This window comes from Vigna angularis, chromosome 9 (genome assembly GCF_016808095.1).
Source record: "Vigna angularis cultivar LongXiaoDou No.4 chromosome 9, ASM1680809v1, whole genome shotgun sequence".
NCBI lineage: Eukaryota > Viridiplantae > Streptophyta > Magnoliopsida > Fabales > Fabaceae > Vigna > Vigna angularis.
In genome coordinates, this window is record NC_068978.1 from 21,661,132 (window position 1) to 21,684,762 (window position 23,631).

Sequence of the window (23,631 nt, forward strand, 5' to 3'; positions counted from 1 at the left end):
AGAAATCAAGATTCAAGATGTTATGAAGACTTGTATTGCTATGGAAAGCTTTTGTAATACTCTTAGAAATATGTATAGGACTTAGATTAGAAAAAGAAAGTGTTTTGTAAAATTACTGTAGCAAAATACTGTAGCACATTACTGTAGCAATGTACTGTAGCAAAACACTGTAGCTAATCGGTTAACAGGGGCTGTTAATCGATTAACGTTAATCGATTAACAGAGGGTGTTAATCGATTAACACAGTGACCGTTTGAAAAACTAGCCGTTTTTAGAGCCGTTGGACTATCCGTTGGAGTGTTAATCGATTAACCACTGTAGCTAATCGATTAACACAGTAAGAAAGGCTGAAAACGAAAAATGGAAGAGCCTTTGGATGAGTCTATAAATAGACTCTCATTTCCTCTCAAGAAGAAAAACCAGAGACACAGAAACTCTTCCCTTGTGCTCAAAATACTCAGAAATTCTTGAGACTTGTGTGTTCTTGTTCGGCTTGTGAAACTCTTGTCTGTGGAGCTGGTGAAGTGCTGCTACGGTGACAGAGGAAATAGCCGGTTCATCCTTGGTGTGTCTAAGGAGGTGTTCGGAAGAGAATCATCCTTCGTGAAGTATTCGGAGGAGGTGTTCATCCTTTGTGAAGACTCAAAGGAGGTGTAGTTTCATCTCTTGTGGTATCAAGAGAGGTGTTTTCTAAACTCTTACAAATTGTATCTTTGTGATTGTAGTTTGTAATTGTTTTGTGATTAGTGAATTGTTTATCTTGTTTTGAGATAAGCGACTGGACGTAGGATTGGTAAGATCCGAACCAGGATAAAATCATATGTGCAATTTTCTCTCAACCTTACTCTTGCTTTATTTGTCTTTATTAATTGCTAAGTAAGTTTATTTGAGTAGAAATTAAAAGGCACACGTTTGTATTAAAAACCCTCTTGGTTTGTTATTCCACGCTAACCATTCCGCTGCAGCCGCTCCTGACAATTTCATGTTTTTTTTTCTCAAGCGTATGGGCATCGGTTCCTTTGTGAGCCGAGGCATATAGTGGTCTACTGCCTCGGTTAAATGAAGAACTGAGATAGTATCGCTTCCAGGGGGTTAAAAAATTTAACCTACTATTCAATTTTCTTCTTCCTCACCCATTTCTCTCGCGCAGAACCTTTCTTCCTCCATTTCTCTCGCACTCTTCTTCCTCCAATGCTCTCTCTCTCGCTCGCGCAAGGTTTTTTTTGTGGCCTCCATTGATAAGCGCTTTGTTCGCCATTGGTGCCTCGGTTACACACTTCTTCCATCCAAGGTTACACAACCCAGTTGACAGAGGGAAACGTCTCTTATCCTCACTCTGGCTTTACGGTTACCCGTCAGAATAATGAGATGACCATCTATGCCACTCTCACTCTTCCAAACAATACCGCTAGTTTGGTTCACCTTTAGAATGAAGATTCTCTCCCTGGTTCTACCCCTCAATCACATTCTTTGTCCAACATCCAATCTAAGGAAAGTTTGGATCTTCTTTCTGGTGCCAGTCAAGCAGGATCAAGCGGGGGTTCACTTTGAAGAAGAAGAAATGTAAGTACCTATTTTTCTAGTTTGTTTCCTTGAGAATAAAGATCTATTCTACATGGTTTGACAAGGAGGTGTTTGGAATATTGTTCGAATTTTTGAGAAGTTAATTGAAGGATATTGATTTGTTGTCAAACCCATGGAATTCTATATGCTATGAGTTGGGGGACTTTGATGCCAACTCTGCGTCTCTCTCCTCGCCTTTCTCCGCCTCTGACCACAAGCTACAGCTCCTCGCTCCCACACCCTTCATCCTCGGCAAGTGGATACGCACCGACGATGACACTTACAAGGACGACGTTGTTTCCGTGGGCCCCTCCCTTGTGGGCCCTCCCTGTTGGCCCTGATTTCGGACAAATTTGGAGCTTCATCGTCGCTCCAAAAATGGTCGTGTAGCCCGCCACCATGTCAGTGTCGCAACAGTAGGCGTCGTTTTTTGCTCATCACCAACGTCAGCAGCAGCAGGCCATCGGAGAAGTTTCGGCGGCTAGGGTGGGGAATTACCTTCTGGGACATCTGAATTTGTTGGCTTCGTTGTCCGACGGACCTGTGAATTTTGGTTGGAGGGATGGCGAGCATCGTTGATTGGGTAGCGTGGTGGTGGTGTTTTTTTGGTATATATATATATATATATAATCTCGCGTAGTGGTTGTTGCTTTGTTGTGTGTGGTGAAGCAGGAGATTCTTAGGGTTAGGTTTTTTTCTTAGTTTTGGATGGAGAAGTCCATCAATTAAGAAATTATTCAATTAGGGTTTTATTTTAGTTCCTGCTTATGGTTTGGAAAATTAACTAGGTGCTAAGAAAGTTGGATAATTATCTTAGATTCTAGGGCTTTTGTTGGAGGAGAATGTGATGAAATGATAACATACTATGTGGAATTGTGATGCTGAAATATTGAAGCTTGTCGGTGTGGAAGTGCGGTTGAATTTGTAATGTTGTTGTGGTGGTAGAAGAAAATTGTTGCTTCTGTTTCACTTGCGTAGTGGGTTTTGAGTTTTGACCGATCGGGTCTACAAGTTTGGTGGTGGTGGTTGCAATTGTGGTAATTCTTAGTTCTTGCAAGCTTATTTATGAGGTGAGTGGATTGTGTTTCCCAAATTCAACCGTCACTCCCAGATTGTTGGAGCATCCTACTTTACATTCCGACATGGGTTGAGAATGAGAAACCTCTGCATACATAGTTGGTGTTGTTGGTTGGGGAACTGGTCTCAAGCTTGGCAGTGACTTAGCTGGTGTTACGTACAATACCCATAGAGCACTCGGAATCACCCTCTTCTGCCTTGGAACCCTTCAAGTATGATTTATGAGATGCTCTTCATTTGTTTGTTTTCTGAACCCTCTTCTACCTCTTTCGCTGAATACAGGTTTTTGCTCTACTTTTGAGGCCCAACAAGGATCACAAAATCAGAATCTACTGGAACTTCTACCACTACGTCATCGGATATGCCACCATAATCATCAATATCATCAACATATTTAAAGGGTTCGAGGCATTGGAGGTTTCCGAAGGGGATCGCTACAATGACTGGAAGCATGCTTACATTGGCATTATTGCAGCTTTGGGTGGTATCGTTGTGCTTTTGGAGGCTTAAAAACACTCTACTGCTTCGGTTCAGGTCCTAACTGAGGTAGTACAGTCCGAGATACTGTCTCGGTTCAAAAGCAACTAAGGTGTAAAGTCCTACGAATTATTTTAATAAACTCAATAATCTATCATCACTAAAGAATTAAAGTCGGAATAATTAAATACACTTTCTTATTTAATTCTTTGAAATATTTTTTAAAGACAAAATCAAAACATAATATTTCAAATGAGGTTTCTCCCTAATAATGTTATCATATCGAGCTTGGTCGGAAGAGGTACTATTGCTTAAGTAATTTGAATGTAAATATACTAATTAGGTAATAATAACTTTATAAGAGTTACAATTAACACGTATGGTGTAGGCTGATAGGCCTCTAGATCTGAGGTATTTGAGGCTAACGTTCTAAATATGGGACACGAAGACTAGGTCAAAGGGTTCTGATTTTAGGTTAGAATCAAATGTTGGTGTGTCACACGTATAAATACCTAAAATTTTCTATGTCAACGTTGCTCAAGCCAATTCTTGGGGCTTGCGCTTCGTCCTTGGCTTGTTCTTGCAAGCTGCAATTGAATTCTTGAGAGTTCAATATGGCAGAGTTCGAAGAGCAAGTAAAGGTTACAGCAAAGAAGACCACAGCTGCAGCGAAGAAAGCCAAGAAGGCTATAGCCAAAGGTAGCAAGAAGGCTTATAGTGCGTGCAAGAAAGGTTGGGCCAAGCTAAAACAAAGCATCAAGGAGCACAAGGAGAAGAATAAGAGAATAGAATATTTGGGTGATCGTCGTCGTTGATGAGATCATTCTTCTTCATATTTGTTCATTGTTCTTGTGGATTGTCTGGTGGAAATTAATGAATGTCATTTACACCTTACGCATGCAGCATGATTATTGGTTCTTGTCTTTGTTGCCTTAATATAATATTTTATTGATTCAATGGGAAAGAAGTGCCGAATTTGGATCAGTGTTATGTATTGCTTGTTTATGTTCTTTTCTTGTTGCAGCATTTCGTTTCAGGTTTTACTTTTGATGCAATACGTCTATCATGTTATATATTGCATGCTTTTTCTAATTAAAATCATATAAGTGTAACTTGCATCACACATATCTAGTTTAAAAATGCATAAAATATAGTAAATATATAATAGGAATCCTACTAAATATATTAAATTTTTACAAATATATTTTAAATTATATATATATATATATATATATATATATATATGTATATATAAATGGGAGCCAAGCCCCCTGACTACGTTACAATCCATCATTGCTCACAATATTTGTGTAGATTTTGAATGAAATTTAACATGTTATGTTATATCTATAATTTTTTTCGATTTGTTAAGATACATCCACACTTATAATGTGTTAATATAATTTGGATAATGACACTATAAACTATACTTAAAATACTATACAATGGTGGTATGTCGCTATACGTATTATTCTAGGTGATACAATCAATCAAGAGTTCACATTTCGCTTTTAAGATAATAACAATACAAGAGAAACATACTGATGTATCAAACACAACTCCTAAAAAAGTTATTTCAAGTACCATATTACTCATAATCCATGATAACTGACAGATATTAATCACATTGTCTGAGTCGAAATATTTAGGTTTATTGCATGCACATCTCATGTTTTTACATGTTATAATTACTAAAAATAAATGTTCAACTATAGTCAATATTTAAAACATGGTATCCTCATCAATAATGTCCATAAGTATGTAAAACACACCATTAATAGCATATACCCAATTACATTTTAAAAAAATTATTTTGGAGACAACTAATTTTCATATCATGATTATCACTTAACTATTTATATTTGGAGTTGTCTGAACATTACTATAAAAATAATTTTGATCATTTCCAGCATTAGGTATATATATAAAAAAAATTACATCTTTATAAAATACCATGTTAATGTTAATTTTTTTTATAAATGATAAAACAATGTAATTAATAAAGTTTTTATCTCTTGATCTACAACTTGTATAATATTTTTAATCTTTTAATATTGTGAAAATCATGCTTAAAGAACAATAAAACAAAAAATGATATTATTGATGGCTAAAATTCATTAGTTTTGTCTATTAATAGATCAAAATTATTGATAGTCTACATATAGTCAAAAATTCATTGATAAAATTCTCGATGATAAATTTTATCGACGAATAAAAGACTTCATCAATAATTATTGATAAGAAAGGTGGTGACAGGTCAATTATCTAGTTAGGTGAGTGGTGGGATGAAATGTTGGTTATGAGTGTTATAAGAAATTGAGTCATACAATCTTCCAATTGGGTGGCAAAGGTAGATATGATTATGTTGATATGGTAATCTTGGTGTTCTTTCTGTAACACCCTAATATTTTAAAGGGTATTACTGATAGTAGAGACTAAATTAATTTGATATCTCATATAAACAATCAAACTTTATTTCAATTACTCCAAAGTACAATACCAAACTTTCAAACTTTAAACAATATAGTCTTCACCATTGAAATTTCAACTTATAAGTTTTACACAACATAATCTTCCCAATACAAATTTATTATTTTTACAAAAATCCCTGAAAGTTTTTCCCCGCATCTCTCTCATCTCTAAGCTTTTTCAACCGCATCTGCAACATTATCTAATCACATATAACATGAGTTATATGATCATAGTACAAACAAATAAGGGTAAGCCAACCATATCATAAAATCATTAAACTTGTAATAAAAATATTATAATCATGTATTTCTACAATTGATAAAATATCATTATTCCGATGTCATTAATTCATCATTATCAAAATCATCTTTCCCATTTCCATAAATCTTACAAGTGTACCATGCTTACTCATGAAGCCTTATGGTCAGACCGCTCTCTGCCTGCTTCCTTAAGCCTCACTTATATACTATGTCTTACTTTCTGAAGCCTTATGGTCAGACCCCTCTCTGCCTGCTTCTATATAACTTACGAATCATATGTTTATGTCAAAGCCTTATGGTCAGACCACTTTCTGCCTGCTTTCATAAACCTCACGTGTTACATTGCTCATACCAAACTCTCATGGTATAACTCGAACATACTACTCCCGGTAGTAAACATCATTTCATAAGTAATGATTTCTCATATCCACTCCAACATTTCATAAAACCAACAATTCATACCCTCTTATCCACCTAACTCAATCATGTTCATTCTTTAATCATGAATTCATAATAACCTGTTTTGGTATCAATAAATTAAACATATTTCCATATATCATGCTTCATATTATAAACTCATTTTGCCCATAACGAGTATAATTCAACATATTTTCACCAAACAAAGATCATGGATCAACCAAAATATATCAACATATCGTAGAAACTACATATTAAAGTCTGGGCTCAATGTAATGATAAATAAAATATATAAGAAATTTTTACCATGATAATATTATGCATCTACAATCAACTTGTTTTATTTTATTTTCATCCTAGTAGAGATTTTTTCTTTACCCCAATTGGTCACCGGAGAGGACCCAGATGTCTGAACGCATCAAACTCACCTTCGACGCCAGCACATATGACTAGTCACAACTGACTGGACCAGGCCAGGGCTGCTCTATGATCAGGGATGTGCCAACTCAGGTTTTTAAGGTTCCTCTATCCTACCAACAAAGGGAGGCCCTCAATAATTAATCAATTTATTTATTTAATTTATCTACCTTGTTGTCTTATGCTCTAAATCTAAAATGTCTAATTTTAATATTTTTACTTCCTCTCAAAACAACCTCAAACAGTACCTGTATATCTATTTAATACTCATATATAAGCTATTACAGAACTCTTACTCCAGACCTTCCAACAAGATCAATTTCAGCCAACAAACTCATTCAATAAATTCATCACATCATAACATGTACAATTTAACAGTTTCAGTTATAACACCCAATATAATAAAAGTCATAAAACAGTTTCGCAAGAGAACACCAGTTCAACATTCGTATATTTATAAATTCATACAAAAATAATTAGTTGCCCTTACCATCAAAATAATATTAATATAAAAATTCAGGGGAAACAAGAAGTTGAATCTGGCAGAGCCGGTTAGACAACTTCTCATCCTTCCACAAAGATGAAATAAAAAGAATAGATAACACAATAAAATTTCTGGGGAAACAAGAAGTTGAATCTGGCAGAGCCGGTTAGACAACTTCACATCCTTCCAAAAATACAATATAAAGATATAAAAAAAAACAACAAAAGCTTTGGGGAAACAAGAAGTTGAATCTGGCAGAGCCGGTTAGACAACTTCTCGTCCTACCAAAAATACAATATAAAGATATAAGAAACAACCAAAGTTTTGGGGAAACAAGAAGTTGAATCTGGCAGAGCCGGTTAGACAACTTCTCGTCCTTCCAAAAATACCATATAAAGATATAAGAAACAACCAAAGCTTTGGGGAAACAAGAAGTTGAATCTGGCAGAGCCGGTTAGACAACTTCTCGTCCTTCCAAAAATACAAAAGAAACAAATAAATGTTCTCATTCAAAATTCAAGACCATACAGCAACAAAATACTACATATTCAAGATTTAGGATTAGAGAAAAGCAAAGTATAGGAGTGGCTTCCCTTACCTCTATTACAGACTTAATCTCCTCGCTCTCTGAAAACTTCCAGAATATCCCCTTTGCAATTAGAAATTCTTCCAACTCTCTTCTCTCAACATTTTTCTAAGTTCTTTGGTGTAAATTTTCAGCCTCCCCCCTTGGCTATTTATAGTAAAAAAATTTACTATTCATTTTTACTATTCATTTGTACTATTCATTTTTTTATTCATTTTACTATTACAAAAATAATTTTTTATTTGCAAATTGGTGAATTCTGATCTCAAAGCTACGTGTAATACTTATCCTTTCCAAAAATAATTTTTTTTTTCTTTTTACTATTCACCTTTTACTATTCACAATTTACTATTCATAATTTACTATTTACTATTTTTTTTTTTAATTTTTTTTTTTTATCTAGTATCTAACTTACAAATATTTTCAAGGATCTTACAATCTCCCCAACAACAATTATTTTCGTCCTCGAAAATTATTTATTTAAACAAAGACTATTTAACAAAAGATTACTTACAAAGAAGATATGGATTTTCGAAAACCATTGCTCTGATACCCAATAGTGTAACACCCCGATTTAGGTGTTACAATTTATTTTTCCACAAAAATGCATATATTACTTTTCTTTAACAATTTTCAACACCAACAAAATATTAAGTGTTGTATTATAACACAAGTCTTCTAAAATAAAATTTCACACAGTTCATAAACTTCTTAAATTTAAAATTCCACACAGTTTGAAATTTCAAAATATATTTATTTAGAAATCCCCCATGTCTCTTTTTTTTTTTTTTTTTTCACAGATTTCTCATCTTCTAAGCAAGTCTATAACCATATGCTAATTCATCTGAAATAGTTTATGCTCCCGTATAATATGACACATTACACGATCATTGCATTCACATACACAAACACAAACAATAGGGTGAGCTAACTGAAACAAGCATACAATCCATTCACAATCCGTTAATAATACATCCACAGTATTCAATACAGTTAAGCACACCCACTCAACATATTATCACAATATCATTGCTCAACAATTTTACTATTCCACTTATCAAAGTGTTACAACTTCACCTCATCCGACCTACTTACCAAAGTAGTACAAACCAAGTTATTCTCTCTACTTATCAAAGTAGCACCGCAAGACAATACTGTCTACTTACAAAGTAGCACATAGTTAATCTGCCTACTTTTCAAAGTAGCCCGATTTATGTCATTCTCTTTATCTCTTCATTCATCATCTCATCCTGCCTACTTATCAAAGTAGTGTAAATCACCCTGCTTACTTACCAAAGTAACGCAGACCCAACATCTACTCGCCTACTTACCAAGGTAGCGCAAACCAACATCATTTACATTATTTCAACAAATTATTCATAATCAACCACAACTCATCCAAAACTAATCATATTCAACAACATGTTTAGATCATATGGTAAGCTTTTCGGTCCAATCCAACAGTTAATGAGGCAGAAATCATCAATTTTTTTTTATAAATGATCCAAAAACATAAATTAAGCAATATTGAGATCCCTGAGAAGTTACAAAATTAATATCTCTAACTCGGTACCTCCGATCTAAAATCCGAACGGTCGAAGTATGTTCCTATATGTTAGAAACCTCATACTAAAGTTTCAGGTTAATCTAACGGTTAACTAAGTAGATATGAAGGTTTTACCGAGGTAACTCAGAGACAGAAATTTAAGTGGTTCTCGGTTAAACTCAAAATACGGAATGAATTACTCTAAGCACAGACAACTAATTCCAAATCTGAACGGTCAAGATCACCTAATATGTATTATGAACTCCATACTAAAGTTTGGGCTCAATCTAACGGTAAATGGAATATATATGAAATTGTTACCATTATAACTTAAGAACAGAATTACATTGTTCATCAAATATGTCAAACTTTCGAAATTTCTTTCTCTAAGCATAGACCTTCAATTGCAAATCCGATCGGTCACCGTGTATTAATATGTCTTAGGGATTCTATATCAAATTTTGAGGTTGATCTAACGGTCAAATAGGTCAGAATTCTATATTTTACTGAGACAACTTAGTAACTACAGGGGTAACTAATTTACTCAAACTTATAGGATTTATTTCTCCAAGTACAGACTTCTATTTTCAAATCCGAACAGTCAAAGTTTAGTAATATGTCTTAGGATTCACATATTAAAATTTTAGCTAAATCCAACGGTGAAAACAATTAAAAGAAATTTATCACCACAGTAACTCGAAAATAAGAAATTATAATCATGAAAACCAAATTTTACACAAGTCAATAGATAACTACCATTACCAAATTTTTAACATATTCATATTCGTATTCATGATCATAACAAGAAAGGATTAGCTCCCCTTCATCAAAGTCAAGCAATTGGAACCATATTTCTAACTACAAAATTCTAGAAATTAAGTTGAGATTGCTTCCCTTACCTCATGAAGACTAAAACACCTTAAACTCTTCTTCAAAGAGCAACTCCTCTCCTCCTTGCTAGACCAAGTCAGCCTCCACACTTAGGACACTTAGGATTTCGTTCACCTCCCACCAAGGACCTCTATACTCTCCTCCAAAACTCCAAATCTGATTTGGAATTAAAAGAAGATGCCTTAGACAACTAAGGAACCATGCACTTGGCACTTAACAATAATAAACAACCAATGGACCATCCTAAACCATTTTCCAGCCCTAAAACATGGAAGGAAAGTCTCCAAAGGGTCCCAAAATGTTCTCCTAGTGCAGAACACAACCTACTCACTCCAAAAAGTTGAAACTTGTAAAAATACACCTAAAATTAAGGTTGGACGCTAGCCCCTGGACAGTAAAACTGTCACGTTTCCCCCAGCTCAGTTAGACACCTTCCCGAAGTCCAAAATATGCGTATGAGTAGTCAAATTGAAGCTCTTTGAGTCTAGTTTCCAATAAAACAAGAATCAACTCAATTGATATTTTACTAAGAATAATAATTTCACTCCCCAGAGTCCCAAAATATTTTCGAAAACCATTGCTCTGATACCAAAATGTAACACCCTAATATTTTAAAGGGTATTACTGATAGTAGAGACTAAATTAATTTGATATCTCATATAAACAATCAAACTTTATTTCAATTACTCCAAAGTACAATACCAAACTTTCAAACTTTAAACAATATAGTCTTCACCATTGAAATTTCAACTTATAAGTTTTACACAACATAATCTTCCCAATACAAATTTATTATTTTTACAAAAATCCCTGAAAGTTTTTCCCCGCATCTCTCTCATCTCTAAGCTTTTTCAACCGCATCTGCAACATTATCTAATCACATATAACATGAGTTATATGATCATAGTACAAACAAATAAGGGTAAGCCAACCATATCATAAAATCATTAAACTTGTAATAAAAATATTATAATCATGTATTTCTACAATTGATAAAATATCATTATTCCGATGTCATTAATTCATCATTATCAAAATCATCTTTCCCATTTCCATAAATCTTACAAGTGTACCATGCTTACTCATGAAGCCTTATGGTCAGACCGCTCTCTGCCTGCTTCCTTAAGCCTCACTTATATACTATGTCTTACTTTCTGAAGCCTTATGGTCAGACCCCTCTCTGCCTGCTTCTATATAACTTACGAATCATATGTTTATGTCAAAGCCTTATGGTCAGACCACTTTCTGCCTGCTTTCATAAACCTCACGTGTTACATTGCTCATACCAAACTCTCATGGTATAACTCGAACATACTACTCCCGGTAGTAAACATCATTTCATAAGTAATGATTTCTCATATCCACTCCAACATTTCATAAAACCAACAATTCATACCCTCTTATCCACCTAACTCAATCATGTTCATTCTTTAATCATGAATTCATAATAACCTGTTTTGGTATCAATAAATTAAACATATTTCCATATATCATGCTTCATATTATAAACTCATTTTGCCCATAACGAGTATAATTCAACATATTTTCACCAAACAAAGATCATGGATCAACCAAAATATATCAACATATCGTAGAAACTACATATTAAAGTCTGGGCTCAATGTAATGATAAATAAAATATATAAGAAATTTTTACCATGATAATATTATGCATCTACAATCAACTTGTTTTATTTTATTTTCATCCTAGTAGAGATTTTTTCTTTACCCCAATTGGTCACCGGAGAGGACCCAGATGTCTGAACGCATCAAACTCACCTTCGACGCCAGCACATATGACTAGTCACAACTGACTGGACCAGGCCAGGGCTGCTCTATGATCAGGGATGTGCCAACTCAGGTTTTTAAGGTTCCTCTATCCTACCAACAAAGGGAGGCCCTCAATAATTAATCAATTTATTTATTTAATTTATCTACCTTGTTGTCTTATGCTCTAAATCTAAAATGTCTAATTTTAATATTTTTACTTCCTCTCAAAACAACCTCAAACAGTACCTGTATATCTATTTAATACTCATATATAAGCTATTACAGAACTCTTACTCCAGACCTTCCAACAAGATCAATTTCAGCCAACAAACTCATTCAATAAATTCATCACATCATAACATGTACAATTTAACAGTTTCAGTTATAACACCCAATATAATAAAAGTCATAAAACAGTTTCGCAAGAGAACACCAGTTCAACATTCGTATATTTATAAATTCATACAAAAATAATTAGTTGCCCTTACCATCAAAATAATATTAATATAAAAATTCAGGGGAAACAAGAAGTTGAATCTGGCAGAGCCGGTTAGACAACTTCTCATCCTTCCACAAAGATGAAATAAAAAGAATAGATAACACAATAAAATTTCTGGGGAAACAAGAAGTTGAATCTGGCAGAGCCGGTTAGACAACTTCACATCCTTCCAAAAATACAATATAAAGATATAAAAAAAAACAACAAAAGCTTTGGGGAAACAAGAAGTTGAATCTGGCAGAGCCGGTTAGACAACTTCTCGTCCTACCAAAAATACAATATAAAGATATAAGAAACAACCAAAGTTTTGGGGAAACAAGAAGTTGAATCTGGCAGAGCCGGTTAGACAACTTCTCGTCCTTCCAAAAATACCATATAAAGATATAAGAAACAACCAAAGCTTTGGGGAAACAAGAAGTTGAATCTGGCAGAGCCGGTTAGACAACTTCTCGTCCTTCCAAAAATACAAAAGAAACAAATAAATGTTCTCATTCAAAATTCAAGACCATACAGCAACAAAATACTACATATTCAAGATTTAGGATTAGAGAAAAGCAAAGTATAGGAGTGGCTTCCCTTACCTCTATTACAGACTTAATCTCCTCGCTCTCTGAAAACTTCCAGAATATCCCCTTTGCAATTAGAAATTCTTCCAACTCTCTTCTCTCAACATTTTTCTAAGTTCTTTGGTGTAAATTTTCAGCCTCCCCCCTTGGCTATTTATAGTAAAAAAATTTACTATTCATTTTTACTATTCATTTGTACTATTCATTTTTTTATTCATTTTACTATTACAAAAATAATTTTTTATTTGCAAATTGGTGAATTCTGATCTCAAAGCTACGTGTAATACTTATCCTTTCCAAAAATAATTTTTTTTTTCTTTTTACTATTCACCTTTTACTATTCACAATTTACTATTCATAATTTACTATTTACTATTTTTTTTTTTAATTTTTTTTTTTTATCTAGTATCTAACTTACAAATATTTTCAAGGATCTTACAATCTCCCCAACAACAATTATTTTCGTCCTCGAAAATTATTTATTTAAACAAAGACTATTTAACAAAAGATTACTTACAAAGAAGATATGGATTTTCGAAAACCATTGCTCTGATACCCAATAGTGTAACACCCCGATTTAGGTGTTACAATTTATTTTTCCACAAAAATGCATATATTACTTTTCTTTAACAATTTTCAACACCAACAAAATATTAAGTGTTGTATTATAACACAAGTCTTCTAAAATAAAATTTCACACAGTTCATAAACTTCTTAAATTTAAAATTCCACACAGTTTGAAATTTCAAAATATATTTATTTAGAAATCCCCCATGTCTCTTTTTTTTTTTTTTTTTTCACAGATTTCTCATCTTCTAAGCAAGTCTATAACCATATGCTAATTCATCTGAAATAGTTTATGCTCCCGTATAATATGACACATTACACGATCATTGCATTCACATACACAAACACAAACAATAGGGTGAGCTAACTGAAACAAGCATACAATCCATTCACAATCCGTTAATAATACATCCACAGTATTCAATACAGTTAAGCACACCCACTCAACATATTATCACAATATCATTGCTCAACAATTTTACTATTCCACTTATCAAAGTGTTACAACTTCACCTCATCCGACCTACTTACCAAAGTAGTACAAACCAAGTTATTCTCTCTACTTATCAAAGTAGCACCGCAAGACAATACTGTCTACTTACAAAGTAGCACATAGTTAATCTGCCTACTTTTCAAAGTAGCCCGATTTATGTCATTCTCTTTATCTCTTCATTCATCATCTCATCCTGCCTACTTATCAAAGTAGTGTAAATCACCCTGCTTACTTACCAAAGTAACGCAGACCCAACATCTACTCGCCTACTTACCAAGGTAGCGCAAACCAACATCATTTACATTATTTCAACAAATTATTCATAATCAACCACAACTCATCCAAAACTAATCATATTCAACAACATGTTTAGATCATATGGTAAGCTTTTCGGTCCAATCCAACAGTTAATGAGGCAGAAATCATCAATTTTTTTTTATAAATGATCCAAAAACATAAATTAAGCAATATTGAGATCCCTGAGAAGTTACAAAATTAATATCTCTAACTCGGTACCTCCGATCTAAAATCCGAACGGTCGAAGTATGTTCCTATATGTTAGAAACCTCATACTAAAGTTTCAGGTTAATCTAACGGTTAACTAAGTAGATATGAAGGTTTTACCGAGGTAACTCAGAGACAGAAATTTAAGTGGTTCTCGGTTAAACTCAAAATACGGAATGAATTACTCTAAGCACAGACAACTAATTCCAAATCTGAACGGTCAAGATCACCTAATATGTATTATGAACTCCATACTAAAGTTTGGGCTCAATCTAACGGTAAATGGAATATATATGAAATTGTTACCATTATAACTTAAGAACAGAATTACATTGTTCATCAAATATGTCAAACTTTCGAAATTTCTTTCTCTAAGCATAGACCTTCAATTGCAAATCCGATCGGTCACCGTGTATTAATATGTCTTAGGGATTCTATATCAAATTTTGAGGTTGATCTAACGGTCAAATAGGTCAGAATTCTATATTTTACTGAGACAACTTAGTAACTACAGGGGTAACTAATTTACTCAAACTTATAGGATTTATTTCTCCAAGTACAGACTTCTATTTTCAAATCCGAACAGTCAAAGTTTAGTAATATGTCTTAGGATTCACATATTAAAATTTTAGCTAAATCCAACGGTGAAAACAATTAAAAGAAATTTATCACCACAGTAACTCGAAAATAAGAAATTATAATCATGAAAACCAAATTTTACACAAGTCAATAGATAACTACCATTACCAAATTTTTAACATATTCATATTCGTATTCATGATCATAACAAGAAAGGATTAGCTCCCCTTCATCAAAGTCAAGCAATTGGAACCATATTTCTAACTACAAAATTCTAGAAATTAAGTTGAGATTGCTTCCCTTACCTCATGAAGACTAAAACACCTTAAACTCTTCTTCAAAGAGCAACTCCTCTCCTCCTTGCTAGACCAAGTCAGCCTCCACACTTAGGACACTTAGGATTTCGTTCACCTCCCACCAAGGACCTCTATACTCTCCTCCAAAACTCCAAATCTGATTTGGAATTAAAAGAAGATGCCTTAGACAACTAAGGAACCATGCACTTGGCACTTAACAATAATAAACAACCAATGGACCATCCTAAACCATTTTCCAGCCCTAAAACATGGAAGGAAAGTCTCCAAAGGGTCCCAAAATGTTCTCCTAGTGCAGAACACAACCTACTCACTCCAAAAAGTTGAAACTTGTAAAAATACACCTAAAATTAAGGTTGGACGCTAGCCCCTGGACAGTAAAACTGTCACGTTTCCCCCAGCTCAGTTAGACACCTTCCCGAAGTCCAAAATATGCGTATGAGTAGTCAAATTGAAGCTCTTTGAGTCTAGTTTCCAATAAAACAAGAATCAACTCAATTGATATTTTACTAAGAATAATAATTTCACTCCCCAGAGTCCCAAAATATTTTCGAAAACCATTGCTCTGATACCAAAATGTAACACCCTAATATTTTAAAGGGTATTACTGATAGTAGAGACTAAATTAATTTGATATCTCATATAAACAATCAAACTTTATTTCAATTACTCCAAAGTACAATACCAAACTTTCAAACTTTAAACAATATAGTCTTCACCATTGAAATTTCAACTTATAAGTTTTACACAACATAATCTTCCCAATACAAATTTATTATTTTTACAAAAATCCCTGAAAGTTTTTCCCCGCATCTCTCTCATCTCTAAGCTTTTTCAACCGCATCTGCAACATTATCTAATCACATATAACATGAGTTATATGATCATAGTACAAACAAATAAGGGTAAGCCAACCATATCATAAAATCATTAAACTTGTAATAAAAATATTATAATCATGTATTTCTACAATTGATAAAATATCATTATTCCGATGTCATTAATTCATCATTATCAAAATCATCTTTCCCATTTCCATAAATCTTACAAGTGTACCATGCTTACTCATGAAGCCTTATGGTCAGACCGCTCTCTGCCTGCTTCCTTAAGCCTCACTTATATACTATGTCTTACTTTCTGAAGCCTTATGGTCAGACCCCTCTCTGCCTGCTTCTATATAACTTACGAATCATATGTTTATGTCAAAGCCTTATGGTCAGACCACTTTCTGCCTGCTTTCATAAACCTCACGTGTTACATTGCTCATACCAAACTCTCATGGTATAACTCGAACATACTACTCCCGGTAGTAAACATCATTTCATAAGTAATGATTTCTCATATCCACTCCAACATTTCATAAAACCAACAATTCATACCCTCTTATCCACCTAACTCAATCATGTTCATTCTTTAATCATGAATTCATAATAACCTGTTTTGGTATCAATAAATTAAACATATTTCCATATATCATGCTTCATATTATAAACTCATTTTGCCCATAACGAGTATAATTCAACATATTTTCACCAAACAAAGATCATGGATCAACCAAAATATATCAACATATCGTAGAAACTACATATTAAAGTCTGGGCTCAATGTAATGATAAATAAAATATATAAGAAATTTTTACCATGATAATATTATGCATCTACAATCAACTTGTTTTATTTTATTTTCATCCTAGTAGAGATTTTTTCTTTACCCCAATTGGTCACCGGAGAGGACCCAGATGTCTGAACGCATCAAACTCACCTTCGACGCCAGCACATATGACTAGTCACAACTGACTGGACCAGGCCAGGGCTGCTCTATGATCAGGGATGTGCCAACTCAGGTTTTTAAGGTTCCTCTATCCTACCAACAAAGGGAGGCCCTCAATAATTAATCAATTTATTTATTTAATTTATCTACCTTGTTGTCTTATGCTCTAAATCTAAAATGTCTAATTTTAATATTTTTACTTCCTCTCAAAACAACCTCAAACAGTACCTGTATATCTATTTAATACTCATATATAAGCTATTACAGAACTCTTACTCCAGACCTTCCAACAAGATCAATTTCAGCCAACAAACTCATTCAATAAATTCATCACATCATAACATGTACAATTTAACAGTTTCAGTTATAACACCCAATATAATAAAAGTCATAAAACAGTTTCGCAAGAGAACACCAGTTCAACATTCGTATATTTATAAATTCATACAAAAATAATTAGTTGCCCTTACCATCAAAATAATATTAATATAAAAATTCAGGGGAAACAAGAAGTTGAATCTGGCAGAGCCGGTTAGACAACTTCTCATCCTTCCACAAAGATGAAATAAAAAGAATAGATAACACAATAAAATTTCTGGGGAAACAAGAAGTTGAATCTGGCAGAGCCGGTTAGACAACTTCACATCCTTCCAAAAATACAATATAAAGATATAAAAAAAAACAACAAAAGCTTTGGGGAAACAAGAAGTTGAATCTGGCAGAGCCGGTTAGACAACTTCTCGTCCTACCAAAAATACAATATAAAGATATAAGAAACAACCAAAGTTTTGGGGAAACAAGAAGTTGAATCTGGCAGAGCCGGTTAGACAACTTCTCGTCCTTCCAAAAATACCATATAAAGATATAAGAAACAACCAAAGCTTTGGGGAAACAAGAAGTTGAATCTGGCAGAGCCGGTTAGACAACTTCTCGTCCTTCCAAAAATACAAAAGAAACAAATAAATGTTCTCATTCAAAATTCAAGACCATACAGCAACAAAATACTACATATTCAAGATTTAGGATTAGAGAAAAGCAAAGTATAGGAGTGGCTTCCCTTACCTCTATTACAGACTTAATCTCCTCGCTCTCTGAAAACTTCCAGAATATCCCCTTTGCAATTAGAAATTCTTCCAACTCTCTTCTCTCAACATTTTTCTAAGTTCTTTGGTGTAAATTTTCAGCCTCCCCCCTTGGCTATTTATAGTAAAAAAATTTACTATTCATTTTTACTATTCATTTGTACTATTCATTTTTTTATTCATTTTACTATTACAAAAATAATTTTTTATTTGCAAATTGGTGAATTCTGATCTCAAAGCTACGTGTAATACTTATCCTTTCCAAAAATAATTTTTTTTTTCTTTTTACTATTCACCTTTTACTATTCACAATTTACTATTCATATTTTACTATTTACTATTTTTTTTTTTTAATTTTTTTTTTATCTAGTATCTAACTTACAAATATTTTCAAGGATCTTACACTTTCCACTAAAAAAGAAAAGACATGCATATTTATGTCCACATTTTAGATTTAATTTCAAAATTTTAGTGGAATAATTGTGCTTAAATGATTGATTTGAATAAGATTTATGATGATTGCTTTTATCGGGTTTAGAAATTAAAGAGGCTTAAAATGTGATTTTAGTTGCATAAATTATTTTAGATAGTCTAATGTTTGTTGATGCAGCTGGAAATAAAGTTTGAATTGCCATTTTCAAAAGAAAAAAAAGGCTAAAGTGCAATTAGAAGAAATTTATGGACTTCTGTGCAATTTTGAATAAAATAAAAAGGGTTGAAATGTAATTTTGGGCAAGTTTAAATCTATTAGATATTTTAAAAGATGATTTGGAGAAAATATATCTTAAGATATTTTATTTGATATTGTTAAATAATTACCTTATTTAACTATATCAATAAATATCAAAAGATAATATTTGCCAAATCTTTTTGAATCTAGAAAAGATATTATCAAATATTCTCAAAAATCGATTAAATTTGTTGAACATTTGGAAGATATTAGATATAAGATAAAAGATTTTATCAATAGAAGATTCAGAATCCAAGCTCAATCAAGCATATATCAAGAGACCCAAGGAAGACATAAATCATAACTTATTGATTCTCATACTCCTCCCCCTAGAAGCAAGCATCCACCACTCCTCTCACTTTTATTTTACCATGTGTTCACTCCATTCATAGAAGGCTAAGTTTCTAGGGTTATTCCACTGTAATTTCATTATGGATTCTGAGGTTAAGTTGAATTAATGAATTTGTTTCTTTTGATTATTGATTTGAGTTATTCTTCTTATCTTTCATCTCTCAATCATATTAAAAGCAATGATTTTTGCATCATAAGGTGTTTGAATCTACATGCATATTAATCATATGAGTCCAAGGCTTTCTAGGTTTGATTGAGAATGTACTTTGATTATATTTAGGAACTTTCATATGATTAAACGGGTTTTTGCTATCAATTGAGAATGTACTTTGATTGGTGGTAATAATTTCAACTATAATTAAATGAGAATTTACTTTGATTAATTAGTTTTTAATTTGGTAAGGAGATTTAAGAATAAACATGATTAAACACAATAAGATTTCATTGAGAATGTACTTTGATTGAATTCATTGTGAATAATCTAGAAAGGTCTTGCAATTGATTGAGAATCTACTTTGGTTAACTGCATGATCGCCCTCAAATTAAATAAGAATGTACTTTAATTAATTTGAAACTTGAACAATAATCAATTGAACAATGATTTGTGGATAACCGATGATGAATCTATCTTGGAAAAGCAGTGGAATTAGCATATTTCATCATAGTTTCTCATTTTTATTCTTGACATTGCATAACATTCATAAGAGTCAAATATTGAAAAGTAATTCCGTATTCATTGGGAGATGACTCAGAGATACTTTAACCTTATCTACATTCTTGAATACTACTTTGCATTACTGAAGTTGCCTTGAAAAGTAGTATTAATTTGATAGCTTTAACGACAGCATATCACATGTATTATTGACGGTCAAAATCCATCAACATCAAAATTCGTCAGCAACCACTTTTTTCATTGGACTTTTGAGATATCAAAATCCATCGATAAAAATGCATTCAGTAACATTTTCTAACACATTTTGATATCTATTGATAATTACAGAAGAAAATATCCAATGCTAAAATCCATTATTAACTACCGACAAAAAATGTGTTTGTAATTCGTCGATAATTATCAATGACAAAAATCATTGGTAAAATCCGTCAGTAATTACCATATATTTAATAAGTGTTTATACCAATGGTCAATTTTCATTCCAAACTTACAGAAACAGGAACCTTGTTCAAGAAGGGGCTATTATCTGTTAAATGTTTGATTTCTGATTCCTTACTTTCTTCAAACTATGACCCAACAGTTTCTTTCCAATTCTAACTATCACATGCCTCCACCTTTTGCAAAGTGAACAACTGCACTTTTTCTTTCAACTTGTGAACAGATTTTACAGCATGACTCTTCTTAATTATTCTTCTCAATAAAGTTCTTAAAACAGGGCAACACATCAATTTGATTACCAACATCCTATAGGTATCAGGGAGTCGCGCAGCGGATTGAAAATGTTCCTTAAGAGCAGAAAGTATGTAGCAGTCAATAAACAAGTTACAGTGGTCCGTTTTAAAACTTGATTTTCTTAGAGAACTTTTATCAAACAGTTTATGTGCTAAAAGTGTAGAGAATGTAGGGAAGAGAAAAATCACTATAATGAGTGATTAACTATTTCACTAAAATCAGTTTAACAATTACAATAAGATGAATAGAAATTAAGAATAACAAAAAACCTTTCTTCGACAAACGAACCAAAAGAAACTGCTCAGCCAACTTGAAGAGAACCGCTCCGACCTTAGACATACTAAGCGCGAGCTTCTTGTATTCACAAGACTTGACAAGAGCACACTATCACTTGAGAACTTCCTCAGACAAATTGTATTCTCAAATGGCATAGATTGACCATCTAAACAATTTGGCAAAAAGTATATATAAGCTAGAGGTCATAATTAAAAAGACAACTCCCAACTGCCAGTGATAATCGATTATTGTAAGTGATAATCGATTATCCTTGTCTGTTGTGGGGTTTTCAAAAAGTGATAATTAATTATTCTGAGGGATAATGGGTTATCTGCGAGACTTGGGCAGTATCGACTCAGAACAGAATAATCGATTATTCTGATCAATAATCTATTATTTGCGCGAGCAATTGTTTTTCAAATGAGCCTGTGATAATCGATTATTACACCAAATAATCGATTATCTGCACAAACTTTCTAAAGACAGGAAAACTTCTAATTGTTTACATTATCAAGGTTTATTCCTATTACAATTGATTTTACAGAAGTGCTTTTAAATAAATTATAACTAAAGTCAAGTTCTTCATTTTGTAACATCATCAAAATCATAATCTTCAAGACACCAATGCTCTTCATTGGTAACACATCCAACAACAATGAACTCCTCAAATAACTTTCAACCTTATACAAAAAATTAACAGCAACATCCCTTGAACCAAAAACCACAAAAAAAAATGTCATTCATCGCATAGGCCTTCATATTTCATCGATAGCTTGCAAAATTCACTATCAAAGAGGTCAAGGTAAATATTCATCAAAATAGCAGACAAAACTCCTTCCTACAGGAGACCATGTCCCTTATGAAAACCCCCAAACTTGAGATTTAAAACTTCAGCATCAAATATGCTTTAGACAATACAAACTAGGATCTTCTATCTTCTCTTTCACTATAAAAATCAGCTTTTTCAACACAACAACATTCAATTTCTTTATTGTGAACCACCAATAGCACTCCAAACTAACTTCTTAAGTCTTTTCCGACGAGTTAGTTGAAAATTGATGAGTATGGCAAACATGTGCAATGTTAAGCGAATATTTCAATGTCTAAAACGAACAACATCTCTCGGTCTATACTACAAAAGGAGTGAGAGTTTTGATCTTAAAGGATATTGTGATGTTGATTTTGCTGGAGATAAGGGCCGAACGAAAAAATACAAGTGGAGAATGCCACTTCATTAGAGGAAACCTAGTATCATGGCTGAGCAAGAAGCAAAACACAATTGCACTATCAACCGTTGAAGCTGAGTATATATCGAATGCACAATGCTCCTCTCAACTCTTATGGATCAGGAATCAGCTAGAATAACACAATCACATTCAAGGTACGATTCCTATCCTTTGTCATATTAATCATACAATTAGTTTATCTAAGAATCCTACATTGCATTCACATGTTAAGCATTTTGAGGTCAAGCATCACTTCATGCATGATCATGTTAACATGGGAATTGTTGACTTACAATATTTAAACACAGAAGATCTGTTTTTGACATCTTCCATAAACCATTAGTTGAAGATAGACATAACCATTTAATAACCCTTATTGGTATGAGAAGCATTGAATGAATTTTGATTCAACATGTTAAAGTGTGTTCATATAGGTGTGTCTAAGTATAGAGAATTAATCGTCTAGGACACATAATCGACAAGACGTCATTCTGTTGCATCGTGTAAGACAAATCATCTATCAAACAACTGCATCCATGCATTAGGTCTGTCTAAGTACTAAGCTCATCTTTAGAAGTTGTCTAGGATCTCCAAAGCCCAAACCCTCTCTCCTGTTGCCAAATATTTTTCGTGTCAATCAAGCTATCAACCCTTCTATGTTCTCAAACCTCTCTTTTTCTCCTCCTCAAAACCCTAAATATTTGATTTCACCACTCTTCCCACTCTTATCCGCTACTCACTAACATTCTTCTAAAAAATCTTCACGATATTCAAGAGACTCAAAATCTATTTTCCAAATCTTTCCGTACTAACCACATTAAATGGATGAGATTGATCAATCGCCCATGGCTAACTTTTTCCTCTATTTAAACACGCTTCATTTCTCATCCTCTCAACTCATTCTCTTCAAACCCTAATTCCTCTCTCACTGTCATGCCCTATCAACCCTCCAATATCTCAAGCCTTCAACATTCCAAACCAATGAAGCTTTCTTCCAAACCTCCTGACCCTCATCGTCATCTTATCTTATCACCGGAACAAGATGAACATGATAATCCAACATTCGTTCCTCCTTCTACTCTCAAACCTTACATGCCTCTTGCACGTAGTTCTTCCACTTTACCACCATCACTCCTCACTTGACTATACCTCTCCAACATTGCCCTTTCCATCCTCTCCTTGTTCTTCAGTTCTTCTCTGCTTTCTATTACCTTCTATGCTTCCCCTTCCTTCCCTTCTTCCGCCACCCCTAATCCTGTCAGGCCATGATGTCTCTTCCCTCGTTTCTTTCTCCTTTTTTTGATGTTT

The 23,631-nt window shown here is 33.3% G+C and overlaps 3 long non-coding RNA genes across 3 annotated transcripts; all 3 read right to left on the reverse strand.

Annotated features, from left to right (window-relative positions):
* Positions 1–5,568: 5,568 nt before the first annotated feature.
* On the reverse strand, positions 5,569–8,241 carry LOC128194138 (uncharacterized). The gene is made up of 2 exons (XR_008245457.1): positions 7,766–8,241; positions 5,569–5,788 (listed from the first exon to the last, which is right to left on the reverse strand). It is a non-coding gene; the product is annotated as an uncharacterized LOC128194138 (long non-coding RNA).
* Positions 8,242–10,843: 2,602 nt separating this feature from the next.
* Positions 10,844–13,516, reverse strand: LOC128194129 (uncharacterized). Its single transcript, XR_008245453.1, has 2 exons — positions 13,041–13,516; positions 10,844–11,063 (listed from the first exon to the last, which is right to left on the reverse strand). It is a non-coding gene; the product is annotated as an uncharacterized LOC128194129 (long non-coding RNA).
* A 2,602-nt stretch (positions 13,517–16,118) lies between these two features.
* On the reverse strand, positions 16,119–18,625 carry LOC128194130 (uncharacterized). Its single transcript, XR_008245454.1, has 2 exons — positions 18,316–18,625; positions 16,119–16,338 (listed from the first exon to the last, which is right to left on the reverse strand). It is a non-coding gene; the product is annotated as an uncharacterized LOC128194130 (long non-coding RNA).
* Between the last annotated feature and the right edge of the window lie 5,006 nt (positions 18,626–23,631).